Genomic DNA, 19,031 nt, shown 5'->3' on the forward strand with positions numbered 1-19,031 from the left:
TGTTGGAGTTTGGCAATGCTTAATTATATGTGCAGGTCAGATTTGTATAGCAGACCTGCAGGCTGGCGCCAGAGACATACTTTTCTGAAATATGTAAATTCCATGGTAATAGTTTATAACAAAGTATGGTTGTGATGCTAAGAGTTTATGACAGAGAGACAGGTGGTTCTCTTACTCTGCCATCCTTGCAGTATGTGGCTGCCAAGGTTATGAATGTATGGCAGAGTTACAGTTGAGATTTGGACTCTGACAATCCTGAAGTAAGTGACTAGAAAGCTATGCATGTAAGGCAAAGCTTCTGGTGAGTGTTGGGCTCTAGCACGCCTAAAACAAGTGCCTAAAATGGTAAGTATATACGACACAGCAGCAGGTGAGTGTTGGACTGTGGCAGTGCTGAGTCAAGTAGCTAGAAGATAAGTATGTATGGCAGAGCTGCTGGTGAATATTAGACTTTGACAATCCTGAAAAATGTGTCTTTAAAGGTAAGCATGTAGGACAAAGCGACAGATGAGTGTTTTGTTCTGGTAACACTAAAGTAAATGGAAATAAAAAAATATTTGCAACCAGCAGAGTTAGAGTGCAGAGGAAAGCAGTGGGTATATGCCTGACTCTCTAGCACAATTGAGGTATGTTGCTGTCTGGGTGAGCGTGTATGTAAAGCAGTGGGTAAGTAGTTGACTAAGACAGTCTTGAAGTATGTGGATGCTAAATTACGGCAGAGCTAAGGATGGACACATCTTTAAAATCTGTTCAGCTGAGTCTTTAAGCTGATATTGGTGCAACAGAGATACCAAGTGTAAGAGGTAGGTAGAAGATATAATTCTCTTCCAGGCGACCCTCATCATAGTCATAAGCACTGAATTGTCCCGCCCACTTGTGAGACCCCTTTTAAACGTTATTCATATATGTATATCTAACTTTGTCCAGTAGTACAGTACATACATGTTTGCAGCCAATACGGCAAGTCTACAAATGGCCAAATATAATTTAATTTCCATTTTTTTAAAAGAAGCCAAATCAAATACAAACATTTTTGTCACAGGGAGTAAAGTGACATAGAAAATCTTTTACAAACCTTTTTAAAAAGGAAAAGGGAATGTGTGACATTGTTAGCCAATAGGCTGCCATGCAAAGCATAGTAGAGAAAAGCTGGCACAGTACCTTTAAGAACCTCACAATACATCCTGCACCCCATCATGCCTCACAGGTGACAATAGGTAAGTTTATTTTTCTGCCTTCGGGAGACAGGATCCTGGGGCACTGAGTTCTGCCTCTTTGGTTTTAATTATTGGAAAATATTTCCAAAAACCTTCTTTTGATATTTGCATGATGTCTTTCAAGACCTAGAGTGTAGTCACACCTTTTATGACAGAAAATTATATGTTAAAATGCCTTCACCTCTAGACTGACGCTTTTATACAGCACAGAAGACATCGGGGGGAACAGGTATAAAAGACATCTATTGTTTCTTGGTCTCACATTGGCTAAGCGGGACATAGCACAGCACTGGAAAGATACGTCCCGCCCTGTATAACTAACTGGAAAACGGCCATGGATAGGTGCATGTCGGCGGAGGTTGCGGTGTTCCAGGCGAGGGGTTGTCCGCAGAAGCATGGGAAGATCTGGGCTCGGTGGGCCAAGTACAGGGGTATTGATTTGTCCTTAATGGTGCAGCCAGCCACCCGGGACACTATAGAACGGCTGGTGGTGAATGATTTACCAGTTTAAAGTGTTGGTGCTACAAAGAGGTAGACAGGAGGAATTTCTACGATATGTGCATATAATGTTTCTAAAGTATGTGTGGTGTGCGTGCGGGGGGCGGGGTGTTTTCTTTGGTCTGATGTTCCGCAGACCTTAGGGGTGGGTAATTTACAGTACCTAGAGACCTTGCAGTATGAATTTCAAATGTGCTTTGCTTGCTGGGCTTCGCCCATCTGGTACTATAGAAAATCAATAAAATCTGTTGGAAAACAAAAATGCCTTCACGTTTTGTGAAGCGCCCTTCTTGCGGGAAAAGAAGGCCTAGTCATATCCACACTCTGTATTGTTTGCATTTCGGATGATCATCATCCAGAGGCCTGTACCCACTGTCAAAAATCCTCCAGAAGGACCCTCAAGGACAGAGAAAAGATCAGATTGCATTGTCTCCAAGAGAGAAGACAAGAAACAGCAGCTGGGTCATCAAGAGGCCTTGGGGACGTTCATCTTTCTACCTTAGCGCTCTCCTCCCGCTCCAAGACTCGTATAGAGGGAGATCCAGGGAGAATCCCCACCAGAGGAAAGGGACACGCTCCTGGAAGAGGTCGAGAAACATGACATCGAGAACAGACAGAAGAGCTACCTGCATGTTCTCAATCAACAAGTATTTTGTCGAGACTCAACTAGACATTGAGGTACACTTGACGTTCACCATAGAAGCACCCGTCGAAAGCCCATCGACCCTTGATGTTGAAGACAGCATCGAAAGACACACAACATTCTCCATCAAAGCACTCAATGTCGAAGAATATTTCAATGCTTTCATTAAACAAAGCCATCTACCACAGAATGTAGACTACACTACACATCTAGAGCTACATCTCAGGCTAACAAAAAGAGAGTAGGCGCATACTACTTCACATCCCAGCACTCAGTTCGCCCCTAATCATTATGGTAAATGTATTGCACTATAACACTTATTTCTGTGACAGTCTTTAGTTTTTCACTATTGTTGGTGCAGCCAGAGCTGCGCATATCTAGACATGTGTTTCTGGATAGTTATCCTTCAGTAGATGCACATCGTTTTGGAGGTGCTGGAAATGCTGCCCTTCTCAGGTTTATGTAACACGCACTGGGTCCTCAAAAACAACGTTGGCCAAAGTACTCGACGTCCAGGCATATTTCAACACAGTCATTACAAACAAAGTTATCTACCACATAATCTAGACTTTGCTCCACATCCAGAGCTAGATCTCAGTCTACTTTAAACATCTCACCACAATGGCTTCAAGGTATCCAGCAAAGAAGTATGCTACATACATCAGACTCAGAGTATTCCTGCATTGATTCTCCACCACATCACACCGGAGATCCAGCTTTCAAGCACACCATTTCCTAGGAGATCAACGTTTGCTCATTTCTCTCTGGGCACACCACCTAAAAATTCCTCCTACTGCTTCTCTAAGACCTGTGAACAGCCCACATCTGACAACTTTGCCACCTAGATCTCTGCAAAGATCTAGAAGTTCAAGATGGAGCCATCACTCCAGATCTAGGTCTAAATTAGGAGACGTTCAAAAAGCAGGTCAACATCTAGATGTTCCAGAAGATCAAGTAGGAGATACCGATCTCGACACAGGGGATCTCCAACCTAGACCACTGCTACTTGTTCTTTGGTCAGAGATTATTCACCTGCTCTGACAGATACACCTCCAGCAATAGTCTGTTGACTTTTAAGAATATATTAATACAAGGAGCAGCAAAGTTAAACATCAACATGCCTATCACTACTTCATCAGCCTCTGTTATTTTTAAAACCCTACATCACAGAGCGACAGCAAGTCCCTTACTTCCTCTAGTACCTTGCCTATTGAAACCTGCAATGCAGCTATTTCTCATGCCTGCATCATTGAAATCTGCTCCATCTAGAGTTGTTAAAAAATATAAACCAGAATCCTCTGTTCCTTAGAACAGATCCTCCTCCAGATTTGGTGATCGTAACCACAGCAAGGTTGTCTCATACTGTTGCTTCTTCCTCTTCTGTAACAACGGTTTAAGAGAGTAAAAAAATGGATTCACTGGTAAAAATTATGTGGAACATTGGCATCTCTAGTAAAAGTTGCCAGGGTTTCTGCCTTGTTGGGGGGATGTGATAAATCGCTGTAGGACTTTAAAGAAATTCTTAATGAGGGAGGCCAGGTATGACACCAGATAATAAGTGTAGCGGCTGACACAGCAGATCTTGCTGCTCGTGGCATTTGTCATGGAATTTGTGCACAGGAAAATTCTGGGCTCAGGTTGACTGGACTCAAACCAGAAGCACATTGCATTCCAAATTTGCCACTTTTGGAGAACACACTCCTTGTACCTCATGCACACTACAAAATGTCTAACATGAAAACTACAAGCATTGAAAATGCAATAGGTCTCGCCTTTTATTAAGTTAAAGCCATTTGCTTTGCTATACAATACCATTAGCAAAGCAAATGGCTTTAACTTAATCAAAGGCGAGACCTATTGCATTTTCAATGCTTGTTTTATCTTATGCCATTGATTAAACGTGTACATTTTTTTTCACTAGTAGAAATTGATAATAACCAGATGGCACATATGATGAAATTATTACTGGCACTTATGGGGGTGTGGAACTGTTCTGGTCGGTTTTGTGGTTGGCATGTGATCCCGTCACTGCATTACCACCGGGTTTCTGTCCATGGCTTTCATTTTGCACTCTGTAGTTGCCTGGTGCTCTAGTCGAAGTGAGTCGATTGAATTAAACTAAGACTACAACTACCAGAGTGCATTGTGTTAACTGATAGCCCAGCACTGGAAACGAGAGGCCTCTACCAGCATGCACTCATGATCTGATCACGGTAAGTGTTGAGAGTTATACCTTAGCAATAGGATACGAGGGAGGCCCTGAAGGAATGAATGGATGGATTGTCCTGGGAGCACAAGAGATTAAAACGGGCCGATGAATTACAACCCTCTTAGTCGCCGATAGCCCTTGGCAGGAGACAGCAGGCGAGGATTTATCAGCAGGATGCGCCTTCTGAATGATAGTTTCCTTCATCAGTCCCGTATAGGGCAAAAGGTCAAACGGCTCGTGTTTCTCTCCCTTCCTGCGCTACTAAATAACTTTCTTCACATTATGGTGGGTGGTTTCTACGTCGTTTTTTTCTTAATTATTCGCAAGGTCATTTTTTTTTTCTGGAATGCATTCGTTTTACCAACTTGGGCTTCTGTTTTCTTGTGCTCTAAAAATTGTGTGCACCTGCCCACAACATAGCCTTGTGCTAACTGTGATATGCCCTGCAGGTATTTATGTATGTGTTTTTGTGCAATTGTATATAGAGTGGACATTTCCCAAAGGTGCCAGAACGCTTTACAATAAAACAATGATGGTTACATTGTTGAGTATCTGTTCACTTTGAAGGAACCGCGCTTTGCATTCTGGGTTTTATAGGTCTAGGTTTCTGTTGTAACCTCTAGGGGTGTGAGAAGTTGTGTTGAAGGGGTAAGCGGTTGAGGTAGGTGAAACCTGTCAGTGCTGAAGTCTGTTGTTAAACATTTTGGACCTGCCAATCGTGAGGATGTGACTTAATGGCTAGAGCGGGCGACTTTGAAGTTGGCGAACTGGGTTTGAGATTGGTGTCGGCGCAAACATCCTGTGATTCTGGGCAAATCAATTAATCTCCCCATACCTAAAAATACGAATGTGTCCTACAACTGATGCTCATGTAAAGCGCCCTGATTCCTTCGGGTCGAGTTCACGCTATATAATAAGAAAACTGCAAAAAAATAAACTCGCAAACATTTTTCCACGAGAAGTTGTCTTCCTTCAGAACTTGGCGTGGTTTACTCCGGGGTAGACTTTCTACAAAAGTGTTTATTTCACGTAATGGAGACTCCGACGGCATTATATGCTTCGTAGCCCAATTTTGTATTCTGGGAAAGGGTGAGTTTCGTGCCCTACCATGTATTCCTGTGGAGCCCTTTTTTTCCAGTCAGAGGCACTTACAGAAGGTACATGCTCTGGCGTGAGAGGCAGCTGCCATCTCTAGTGAATATGGCAATTTTTAGGTCTCGCCTGAGCCAGCGCTTTAGTGCTGCTCTGGCGAGGGCTTTAGTAATTGGGGGATTTGGAAGTGAAAACTAGTGCTTTTCAGGCCTCCAAATACAGTGCATGTGCGCCGGGGGCGCGCACCATTTGGCAGCCTGCCTGATCACTTTCGCAACCGCTTTGATGTTCTCAGTGAGCCGCGTGGCCACTGAGAACATCAAAGCGGCCGCGAAAGTGATCACCATTTGCCACCCCCTCCCTTATCCCACTTCCTGCTTGTTATTTTGAACTTGCCTCGTTCCTCCGTTGTCCCTTTGTAGCCCTTTTCGTTTGTTTTATTTCTTTCTGCAGTCTGGCTCTCTTATCTTTTAGAAGGGCTTTTCGGATAGTCATGAGTAAGTAAAGTAAATTATTAAATAATTTATAATGCTTCATTTTTGATGAGTAAAACTAGCTGAATTCATAAACTCACACCAAGAAGTAAATGTGCAAATTATGTAATTTTGGCTGATACTACTGCTTCCATGCAAGGAACTAGTAATCATACATTTTTAAATGACTTTGTATACCATAGAGCTACCAATGAGGAGTAGCTGAATATATCACTGAGACCAATAGTATTGTAGGAGGAGTATCGTAAACTTTGAGCGTTGTATATGGAATAGTTGGCATAGGGGCTCTAGAGCAGACTGATTTACAGAAACCACATTGTGATGGTATGGGGCTGGTTCTAGACATCACACTGCATTTTTCATATTTTCACATCTGGATGCATAGCTAATGTGTGGTTGTACGAGGTTGCAAAGATTTTCCTCCCCAAACTTTGTGAAGATGTCTTCAAAACTTTTCAAGGTTCACAACATTCTTAAATAAGGCAACATTTTCATTGCGAGAAACAAATCTGCAGGGCGTGCTAAATTAAACCTCAGCAAAACCAAATTCTCTCTCTAAAAAGTTTTAAGTTTACAAAACATTCTCACGTTTGTAAAGGGAAAACATACATTTAGCAAAACTATGCAGGCAGAATTTACATTTCACCAACTCGAAGTAATAACAAGCATTTGCAATGCAATAGGTCTCGCATTACTGAATCTTTGAGCTGCTATTGGTGTTGCATTATCATTAGCAATGCCAATAGCTCAAACTTTAATAATGCAAGACCTATTGCATTGCAAATGCTTGTTTTTAAAGCAAGCGCCTTATGCCTCGCCTCAGCTGATGAAAGTGCTACATAAATAGGAACACATTATTGAAGGCTTGGAGCGAGGTGAGATCGTGTGCTGCGAATGAACGCGCTCACTTGGTATTGTCCGTATGATGTCACCGCACCCCATACAGGCCCTTTTGACAAGTGAGAGTTCTTTGTCCTGAGGAGTGGGGTCTGGGAGGTCTTGAGGCTTCCCTCTGGAATTTCTGGGGGAGGAGGGGGGGAGGCAAGCTTTTCCAGCTGCTGCTGCACACGCTGTACCTCCCTTTTGTCCTCGGGCCTTGAAAAGAGATAGCAGTCTTGACTCAGCACCCGGGAAGGAGGCGCGAGGAGCATCTGGGGCCACCCTTGCCAACACATGCTTCATTCGTAGGGCACATGCCGACAGTACAGCTTAACAAACACAAAACCAAAAATGTTACAAATGACAACATTAAATCAACCTTTAAAGAGTGATTAGTGCATATATACAACCATAGTGACGAGCCACAAAGTGACTTCACAGAATCTCTCACACAGTAGCCTGTAAGAATCACATATGTTCCTGCTGGTGCCGAGAGGTGTCGCCATCTTGGTCAGTTGGCGGTGTAGCTGTCTCACACCAGAGCCTATTTACATGCACGCTTCTCGGGAGCGCAGCGGACGAGCAGAGCGGGCGCGCCGCTGGCACGCCGAAGGCAAGCCCGTGTGCGCCCGTCAGCGCCCCGGAAGCGACCAGGGCCAGATATGCTGCTCGCGGATCAGCCGGACGTTGTAGGAGTTACTCGGCGGCCTCTTTGCAGGCCTTGGCCCCCATCCACAGTTGTCAGGCGGAACGCTGGGATGTTAGTAAGATCGATGAGCATGCTTGCCACACCTGTGGGCTGGTGTTGAAGTCGGGCCTGGTAGACAAAGAGGGGATTGGTATGGGTCGGGAACGACATCCATCGGCAGGCCTGAGCAGGGCAGCCTCCATCAATGCTCGTCCCTTAGAAAACACTATGCGGAAGTGTTTGATCATCTGGAGGAACGTTCTCTTGATCTATTATTTTTGACAGAAACCTGGCTTGATTCCTCCTCCGATCCGATAGTCACCTTAGCCATACCCCCGGAATACAAAATCACGCTGGCTAATCGGATGGTCGGGAGAGGGGGGGGAGTGGCGGTTATATATATAGATATATGGAAGCTGCATAGGATAGAGGGTTCATCTTGGAGTAGCTGTGAAGCACTAGATGTTAGTATTCAGATGTCTGCCCACTTCACTCTTGGAGGGTCATTGATTTATAGACCCCCAGGACCGGCAGGGTCGTTTCTCCAAGAATGGGGTGACGCCATTGCCTCCAGGGCAATCAGATTTTCTAACTTCCTTATCCTTGGAGACTTAAATATACATCTGGACTGTACAGATAGCAAGGACACACAGGAGCTGCTGGATGGGCTGCTGTTTGCTCAGCTTAAGCAGCACCTCAGCCTCCCTACACACCAGGCCGGACATGTACTCGATCCTATCTGTTCCAATTTTCCGATTTTAGAGGTGGAGACCAGTCAGGTGACCTGGTCAGATCATTATATAACATATTTTTCTTGGGAGGTTGTTAGGACTGAACCCCCAGTACCTCCAAGCTATAACTCTTCGTTTGGGAAAATTGATCCTTCTGCACTTAGCACAGTCCTGGGAGCCTCTAAGCCAAAATTGGTCGGAGATCTTAATGCTCAGGTGGCAGAACTCTTCAGTTGGATCTCGACAGTAGTGGCAAGGGTGACTTCTCCTTGTCCGAATAGGTTGATGAGAAAATCCCCGTCTAAACCTTGGTTCAATGCCTCGTTAAAGGGATTGAAACATGACTGTAAGGTCTTGGAACGGTCATGGAGGAAGGGTGGATATATTCTGGAGGATAAGAGGAAGCTCAGGGATAAGCAGAAGGTTTATTATGCTTCAATTAAACAGGCTAAGGGGCTATTCTATTCAATTCGTATTGTAGCAGCAAATAACAACGCTAGGGAACTATATGCGATTGTTCAGAGTTTTATGGCTCCGGTGGCTCAAGCTAGTAAAAAGGCCTTCTTCTCCCTCCTGGTGTGACACTCTCTCCCGAGCTTTCAGGTATAAGATTTTGGGCATCCAAGCAACCTTTACCTCTCGGAGTGCCCACGTAGAGGAAGTCCTGGTTGGTTCATCAGAAGGCACTGACCATGGATTGTCTGAATTCGGTCCAGTGGTCCCTTATGAATGTCTTAAAATCTTAAGGGCCTTAAAATCTGGATCTCCTTCTGATCCATGTCCGGCCAGGCAGGGCATTGGCAGCAGTCTCTGAGACTGTTTATAGAGAAGTGACCACTATTATTAATCTCTCCCTGAAGGAAGCGGTTGTTCCTTCATCTTGGAAGGATGCCATCATTCGCCTCTTCTTAAAAAACAAACGCTTGACCCCCTTTGTCCTGGGAATTACCGACCTATTTCTTTACTCCCCGCTCTAGCAAAAGTTTGTGAAAAGGTGGTAAACAAACAGCTGACTGACTTTGTGGAGAGGGAGTTGATTCTACATCCAGCTCAGTCTGGCTTCCGAACGGGACATAGCACTGAAACTGTACTGGTCGAGGTGGCGGAGGCCATATGAGATTGCCTGGATGCGGGCGGGAGGGCGGCACTTATCCTGCTTGACCGCTCGGCCGCGTTTGACACGGTTCCCCATCCATTGCTTCTATCTCGCTTGGCTAGCATTGGGATATCAGGTGCTGTATGGGAATGGCTTCGCTCCTTTCTGGAAGCCCGGACTCAGCAGATATGGATGCCACCTTTTTCCTCCTCTCCACAGAGGGTTTCAACGGGTGTCCCACAAGTGTCTGCCCTTAGCCCCTTCCTATTCAATATCTATATGACCCCACTGATTTATTTAGCGGAGGAACTGGGGGCTAAGGTGATGGCGTACGCGGATGACACTCAGCTAATATTTACCTGGAAGAGAGAGGGGGGTTCGGTATCTCAGGCACAATTCTGCCTGGCCTGATGGTGGAGGCACAGCTAAAGTGTAATGAGGGGAAATCGGATGTTCTGCTATTCTGCATGTTCCCTCCGAACTTCCGAGAGCAGCTTTGGCCACCTGAATACCCCTGTCCAACTTCCTCCGGGAAATCGGCAAAGAATCTTGGGGTTTGGTTTGATGAGCGTCTTTCTTTTGAGACACACATTAGGAAGTTGGCTGGTGGCTGCTTTGGTTTGCTTAAATCATTTAGAAGTTTTTTCCCCCTTATACCAATAGCAGCGAGACAAACAATTATATGTGCACTGATTATGTCCCGTTTGGATTATGCTAATGCCCTCTTTTCTGGCATTCCGGGCTATCTGTTAAAGAAATTACAGGTAGTCCAGAATACTGCTGCCAGACTGTTATCCGGGCTGTCATCTAGGGACAGTGTGCAGAGCCAGCTTCGTTTGTACCATTGGTTACCAGTAGCCGCTAGAGTTAAATTTAAGCTACTGATCCTGGCCCATCGGGCTCTTCATGGAAGCGGGCCTCTCTATCTTCAAAGGCGGATCTCTTTCTATGTACCTGGGCGGGCATTGCGCTCCGCTTCTCTGTACCTTGCTCATGTTCCTCGCTTTAAGCGACAGAGGTCCAGGGGTAACTCTTCCACAGTGAAGGCAGCTACTGCCTGGAACACTCTTCCGTTGAGCTTGCGCACCACCCAGGATTTGAGGGTTTTTAGGAAAAAAATGAAAACCTTTCTTTTTGTTTGACGATGAGTACAGTACCTCTATAGACTCGCACCGGGATACTCCTGAGTAACTGTGCGCGTAATAAATGCATATAACATAACATAATAGCAAAAGAAAGTGCTTAGCGGCTAATTAAGAGACACTTTGTCCCGCCGCAAGTAAAAGATCCAATCCCGGTGGGCGTGACCAAAAGCGGACAGTGTGGCAACCAGGAGGGATTGAAATGCCTCCGGTGCAATCATTACACTATCTTTTGCATAATTCATGACGCCAAACGACACGCACAAATGAAAACTGCAGGCGGAGCAGAAACACGACTGCGGAATTTGTTTTGATTCCAAGAAGCCATCGCATGGCTGTTTGTTTAGAAAAAAGAAAAGAATTACATAGGAATTACAGGCCCAATGGCAGTAGATATTTTCCTCGGATGATTCAAACCCCTCACTGGCCTCACCACCCCCAGCAACAGAGACAACCGTATCATCCTCATAAATCATAGAGAGGTAGAGGAAGCCAACAGCAACAATCTATGTCTGAAGGAAAACCTCCATCTAAACAATGAGTCTCTACTTTCCCCTTCTCTGTCATTCACTCTGGTGGGGACAGTATTGTCAAACATCTGGAAGAGTGTCATTTCATTACAACAGATAAATGGGTCTTGAATACTGTTTAGAATGGATACTCTTTGTTTCAAGTCCCCCCCTCCTCCTTCTGTTACAGCAGCAAAATATAAGCAAATCACAGGGCTTTACTGCGTAAGAAAGTCAACAGTAATTGAGGAAACATGCTGTGGAGGTGATTCCTTATCACCAGAGAGGATTGGGAATCTATTCTCGATAACGTTCTGGTTATAAAAAAAGGACCAAAAGACGAATTCAGACTCATTCTTGATCTTAGAAATAAATATTCTGGATTTTGGCATTTCACCAGTTCTATCCTCAACTACATCAAAGAGACTGGATGTGTGCAATTGACCTTCAAATTGCCTACTTCCAGATTCGATAATAACAAAACATCAAATGTTTCTTCGATTCATACTAGACTCCAAACATTTCCAATACAAAGTCCTACGTTTCGAACTATAATCAGTCCACAAACATTTGTATAATGTATAGCCGTCATCGCAGCTCATCAAAAGTAATACAAAATATTTGTTTATCATAACTTAGATGAGTGGCTAATAAAAGGCATATCATTAGAGGAGATACTGAAACATTTTCAAACCTGCCTTAAAAGATCAACCAAGTTGGGTCTTCAAGGAAATCTACAACTTACTCAGTGCAAACAATAGAATACCTTGTAGCAATATTGGATACACAGTTCACAAAAGTGTATCCTCAGAGGAGAGTTTATAATTAATTCATCTGAAGTGTCACAATCTCTTGCACATTCATCATTAAACGACATGACAGATTTCATCCCTACTGAGTTCGATGGCCTCTTGCACTTTTCTGTTACCCCGTGCAAAACTTCTCATGAGGCCACTACAACTATGGCTAGAGGACCAGTGGAATCAACTCCCAGACAACTGGGAAATGAATCTCTAGCAGTCTGCAATAAATCTCATCATCATGAAAACAGGCAAAGGATCTACTAAAAGGGATATTGTTCCATCAATTACATCTGGATCTTCCAGTTCAAACTCTGGTTACAGATGCATATCTCCAGGTATGGGAAGTGCACATGGGACACTTACAAACCCAAGGGGAGAGGTCGGACAAAGAAAGACCTACCATTATCAACCTTCTAAAATTGAGAGCTGTTTATCTGGCTTTGAAGTCTTCTCACCCATCCATAACAACAAACTCCCTTCTTATTCAGACAATACAACAATGTATTATCTGAACCAGTAAGGAGGAACTTACTCAAGACCACTATCCCTTGAATCTCAGTAATCTCAAGTCTTGGCCTTATATGCACCTCCAGATACAGACGGGCAAGATGGGGTGGCCGCTCATTTGCCAGCTGTGCAATTCAATTATGGAACAAGCTGACAGTGGCCTTGCGACTTCAACAGAATCTTCCCTCTTTCAGGAAGGCCCTGAAGTTCCGGTTGTTCAACATCCACTAGCTATTAGCTCTCCCCTCCGCCCACGTTCACACACCCTAGCGCCAAGACGCCTTATGGCATTCGAGCGCTTAATAAGCTTCTTTATACTTTATACTTATACTTTATATGCCAAAGGTTATTAGCCAGTAATTTTTAACAATAATGGCTGTTCACCTTCTAGGTATTTAGAGCGAACAAGCAGATTCACTCAGCCGAGTAGTTCAAGAAAATCATGACTGTGTTCTAAACAACAAGGTCTTGCAAGAAGGTTTTCAAGACTGGGGCTATTCACAAATAGATTTGTTTGCAAATGCTAATGCAGAAAGTGCCAAGATAACACATCCAGATTCTATGAACCAGGGAAGGCCCTTTTGATAGATTGCACATCTCATTACGGATTTCCCTTATTACCTCTCATAGCGATAGTTCTCATCAAATTCTGCAAGTGCAAAACCTGGCAGAGTGACTGCACAAGAGATTGCAGTGCAGACCGGATCTCTTCTACAAGATCGGAGGCCAAGTGTTACATCCCAACCTTTCATCACTGAACTTCATGGCCTGGCTCCTGAATTCCTTCAATATGGTCATCTAGGTATTCTACAAGACTGCTTGAACATTCTACAAGAGACTAAATGACCTTCCACTCGAAAATCGTATATGCCTTTAAGTGGAAAAGATTTTGCTTGTGGTGCATTCAGAGCAGCCACAATCCATCATTGTGTCAAGAAGGTTTGATATTACCTTACTTACATCATCTGTCAAGGTCTGGTTTACAAGGTATTAATAAGGTATGGCCTCCTATTAAGTAACTTTTTCCTCCTTGGGAACTTAACATTGTCCTATCTAAATTAATGGCACCCCTCTTTGAGCCAATTCATAAAGCCTCTTTACATCATTGAACATGGAAGCAGCTTTCTTAGTCCCCATTAACTCTGCTTTTAGGGTAAGTAAGATTCAGGCTTTATGCACTACTAAACCACACACAGTATTCCATAGTAATAGAGTGATAATGAGAATGCACCCCAGTGTTCTTTCTAAGATGTTTCATAATTTCATACTAAAAACCATCTTATACCGACATCTTGTACCAACATACCAACATTCTTTCCTAATCCGTCAACTCCAGCAGAGTAATCTCTACATTATCTAGACATAAAAAGAGTTCTGAAATTCTATCTAGATAAAACTAAAGATCTACGACAATTGGGCCATCATGTAATAATTATGGTCCAATAAGAACTTGCTTACCCTCATTCCATTTCTAGATGGATGATCTCCTGTATACTAATTTCATCCCAGCTTGCTAAGAAGCCTGTGCCTGGTAGACCTAAAGTGCATTCCACATGTGAAAAGCTGCTACAATAGCTGTTATTTGAAATATTCACATTTCGGAAATCTTTAAAGCCGCTATTTGGAGATCTGTTCATACTTTCACTAGACATTATTGTCTAGACTCAGATTCCAGAGCGGATACTCAAGTAGGACAGGCTTCTTTGACAGAACTTTTTGGTTATTGTCCGCTTTTTCCTTATAGGATGGGCTTGCTATTTGATTCAGTGCTTAAGACTACTGATGCGGATCCACTGGAAAAGAAGGAAACGTTACTCACATATATTCCTAGTTCTCTTCCAAGGAATCCGCATCAAAGTCCTAAGCAACCCTCCCACCCCACCAGAGAAGAAATTAATCAATCAATCAGTCAATGAATTTGAAATTTTTCAAGCGTGCGAATACCCGTTGGTGTCATGGCGCTAAGAACCTGAGACAAACTAACAGAGGAACTTTAGGGGTTACAATGATGAGGAAAACATCCAGGATTTCAGCTGGGTACAGAAGCTGGAAAGATTCGACTGACTTTTAGGACGTAATGGCAGTTTATTCCATAGCCGGCAGGAGGTGTATTCAAAGCTGCAGCAGTCCCAGGAAACTTTCTTTATCCTGGGAACAGAGACTAATCTAAGGCAGCAGATCTCAATCTTTTATTTGGTTGATACCACCTGAATTTACTTGAAAGATAGTCCGGTCCTGCACCCTGCAAGGCCTTATGTGCCAAGTAAAGTGCCTTGAATGCGACCCTTTTCTTTACAGGATGCCAATGAAGTTCCACTAGGGCGTTATACACTGACTTTTGTTTAGGAATTATTTTGAAAAGGCGAGCAGCTGCATTCTGCAACATCTGAAACTTTTTGAGTCTCAGTTGTTTGATGCCCATATAGAGGTCATTATAATAATCAATCCTGGATAGGACAAGAGCAATGACCATTGATTTTTGGAGTAGGAAAGGAATAAAAGGCAGCCCCTTCCTCAAAGACTTCAGCATCAGGAAGATGTTAATTTATTAATTTGTTCCCGACAGGACAATTCTGCATCAAAAACTACTCCAAGATTTCTTACTTTGGAGATTGACAAATGGAGGGAGCCAAGTGCCTGCGGCCACCATGAATAATTCCAAAAGCTGGACTCTTTCCTAAAAATGAGAACCTCTGTTTTGTCTGAATTTAACGTCAGGCAGTTAATAGTCATCCATTTGATAATGGCATTCATACATTTGTTAAATATTTCATTGCCCTCCTCCATGTTGCTCAAGACTGATACCACAATGTGGGTGTAATCAGAATAAGACAGTTTAGTAAGATAGTTTGCAGGAATTCTTTACCCAGGAACCTCTAATTTAATTGAGAATGACCTGACCTAACTGTCACCTGTGAGGCATGACGGGATTCAGGGTGAATTGTGAGGTTCTTAAAGGCACAATGCCTATTTTCTCTCTACTGTGCTGTGCATTGCAGCCTATTGCATTCTCTTTCCTTTTCCTTTAAAAAAAAGTTTTTGAAAGATTTTCAATGATCACTTTGCTATCCGTGACAAATATTTTATGTATTTGGCTTCTTTTAAAAAAATGAAAATTAAATGCCATTTTAGGCTGCACACATTAATGTACTGTATTATTGTAAAAGGTTAGATATTCATATATGTATCATTTTTTTAAGTGCTGCTGGACCCCAGCACATGGGCAGATCTTCCTTGTAGAAACTGGTGTGCCTTTTTTTTCTGGAGGTGCCTGGCTCCAAAACTCAGCACCATCTTGCATTGGGTTGGTGTACCCGTTTTATTACGTTTACGATTTTAATCTTTTTCACATTTCCTTTAACCAATTTTCGTCAGTACCAGAACTTTTGCGGGGGAACCTGTGGAGTCCTGCGAGGTTGCTGGACCCCAGTTCATATTTTACTTTGCCCACACTGTTTGCTACTGGTCGCGTTCGCGACCAAGGTCAGCTGCGACCTGAGCCACGCCACCTAGACCACAACCCCGGCTAGAAAAATCAGAAGACAGAGTGTTGCCAAAGGCAAGCCGGTCTGCACCCGTCTGCGCCCGAACTGCGCCAGAAATGCTGGCCAAAATTGTAAGTATTTACGTGAGTTGTTACTTTCTGTCAGTGGATAGGATTATAGGGACAACTGCTCATTGTTCTCTTATAATCATCAGCAAGATCTATGTAGATGCAATCAATTGCACTTCACTTGCCACTCGAGTAAACTACCTGTGAGGCATCACGTCAGTAACCCACTCCAAACTTTTTCGTGCATACTCTTAAACGTATGGTCTATGCTTAAGCAGAAGTACAAATTGTTTGAATTTCTGGTTTCCCGCATCCTGGACATTGTTTTTCTAAAGGAAACAAATGCAGACAATGCGTCAGACCCGGACGTCCTTGCAGCACTTCTGGCTGCCTATTAAATTAAGAGACATGACAGGGTAGGGAAACGGGATGGCGGATTAGCTATAATTTAAATGAAAACACTATCTACTTCCTGTCATCAGGTTACTCTCGCGGGCTGTGAGTCCCTTTCATTTAATTTTAAACTCAACCACCATGATGCTTTCCTTGGCCTGCTGGTCTACAGGCCGCCAGATCACAGAAGGAATTTTATTGAGTTCTTTTAGCGACTATTTGGAGGGCAGTTTCACGAGTAGTGATTACAGTGTCCTGGGTGACCTTAATTTTCATTTAGATGACCAGGACAACACTGACACTAAAATATTATTGGATAATCTTGCCAGTCTTAGTCTTAAGCAAGTAGTGAATGCCCCTACTCATATAGGAGGTCATATTTTAAATGTCATTGTTTCTAATCTCCCTACTAGAGGTAGGAAACATTCTCCCAATGACGTGGTCTGACCACTGTGCAGTATTTTTTAATATCAAGACGAAGAATCTGGTTAATGACCCTAGCCCAGTGCTCAAAAGTACGGTAAATAGACCTTGGAATTCGCATAATAACTGTAAACTGGAAGAAACCCTAGAGATATTGAAATCTATTTTAGGTAAGTAATCTTTATTGTACAGTTAATTAAAACTCACAATTTAAAACTCATGATTTAAAACATTCAAACATTAAAATACATAAATCAGTCTTGTCTCTCTTTATACATTGGTGATTAAAATTCACACTTCCAGATTAGCTTGTTGATGTTATACTATAAACAGGAGTCCCAGCTCCATTATCAATACTGTCCTTCTAAATATATAAGTCATGGACAAGGAGCGTTGAACTTCGGTTTGCCTATTCAGGCCATCTTTAAAATGAATAAGAAATAAGACATGATAAAGTGATTGTGCTTCAAGGTGCCAAAACTTGGGCTGCCTGTTATTCTGCTTCCGCGTCATGCTGATGCTTTAGTCTTCCAGCCACTATATCAACGTACTTTGCAAGACGGCAGTTTAGCTGAATCTCTTCTGGGTTGAAACACAGTTTTACAGCCTGCCTGCAGGTCCTGATTCCCTTCTGGTTCCATTTTACTCGAAGTAAGGCGAGCCTTATGTCCATCAAACTTTGGCAAATACAGATAATGTGTATTAGATCCTCTTTTCCTGTTCTACAGAGACAACAGGCCTGTTCTTCTTGTCTCCTTTGCCAAGATGCCAAATGAGGGAGGATTGGTAAAATACCAAAACGTAACTTTAAAAACTTTTCTTTTATCTTCTGTTTGATTCCCTTTTTCAGATAAGCTTGTGGCGTGAGAGCTTTGTAGTCATTCAACACTATCCATCCGTGAGCCCTCTTGGCCAGAGTTTCCTTGTCTTCTGTTAAGGATATCATTTTCGTTACTTTGGTTACAACCTTTTTGAAGCTCTTATGATCTGTTGATGATTCCCAAAGATCGGTCAGTTCTAGCCTTTCTAATAATTCCAACAGGTACTCCCTGGCAGGTGATTTCTCTCATTGTGTCAACTCGGTCCAGAGGTGGGCATTTAGAGATCCTTGCTTTGCACCTCTGATCTTATGCCAACTTTTTATTTAGGCACCTCTTCTTTCCACTGTTTGCTTCTGAAGGCCAAATTCGAGGCGTATTTGGGCAGGTGATACATAGTTGGGTAGCTGAAAAATTGCTCTGTATGCTCTGCAAATCATTTTATCTAGGACCAAAGCATCTTTTTCTAGCGTTGGTTCGCTCCCATATGTGAGCATTGGCTGTAGTCGTGCTCTGCTCACTTGTAGTAGAGGGTCAAGTGTACAGTCTGGTAGGGCTTTCTTCAGGGACTTCATCGCGAGATAGCTTATGGTGCCCTTTCGACACAGGGTCTCTAGTTGAGGTTTGAACGAGCCTCTGCTGTCCAACAGTACCCCAAGGTACTTATAGCTAGTTTCCTGATCCAGTTTCCTCCCTTCCAAATACCAAGTATTTTTCCTGGACTTATTGTAATTCACTGTCATAATTTTTGTTTTGTTTAAAAGAGTACTTAATCCGTTATATTGCGAGAATTTGCTAGTAGTATCTAGAAGGTGTGGGAGGCCAATTGGAGACTGGCTTATTAAGACCAAGGCCTCCGCATAGAGGAGATTAGACAGCGATATTTTTCCCAATCGTGGGGCATGTGATGTAGTATTGTCCAGTTCCCCTGGCAGGTCTGCTAAGTAGAGATTGAACAGCATGGGGGCTAGAACGCACCCTTGTTTAAGTCCTTTTGAGGTGTTAATCTGCCTTGAGAGATGCGTCCCAGCTCCCAGCTTGATCTTGACCCAGGTGTTAGTGTGTAATAAGATCAGCTGTTTCACGAGATGTCTCGGTATCCCCCACTTTTCCAACTTTTGCCATAGTTTAGCCCGATCCACATGGTCAAACGCTGCGATATAATCTATAAAACATAAGAATAGCGAGCTCTTTGCTACCTTTGCCGCGTTTGTCAGCAGGGTTAGTGCCATGATGTTGGTTGTAGTGCCTTGTCCTCTACAAAACCCTGTTTGATTTGCGGGTATTATTCGTTTTGACTAGGCACCCATAATACTTTGCCTCTATATCAATTAGG

At 43.2% G+C, this 19,031-nt stretch overlaps 1 protein-coding gene across 4 annotated transcripts in view; it reads left to right on the forward strand.

The window, feature by feature from the left end:
- Window positions 1-19,031, forward strand: part of FBF1 (Fas binding factor 1) — a 612,463-nt gene that overhangs the window by 556,575 nt on the left and 36,857 nt on the right. The window lies entirely within an intron of this gene.

Source organism: Triturus cristatus, chromosome 7, assembly GCF_964204655.1.
Source record: "Triturus cristatus chromosome 7, aTriCri1.1, whole genome shotgun sequence".
Lineage (NCBI taxonomy): Eukaryota > Metazoa > Chordata > Amphibia > Caudata > Salamandridae > Triturus > Triturus cristatus.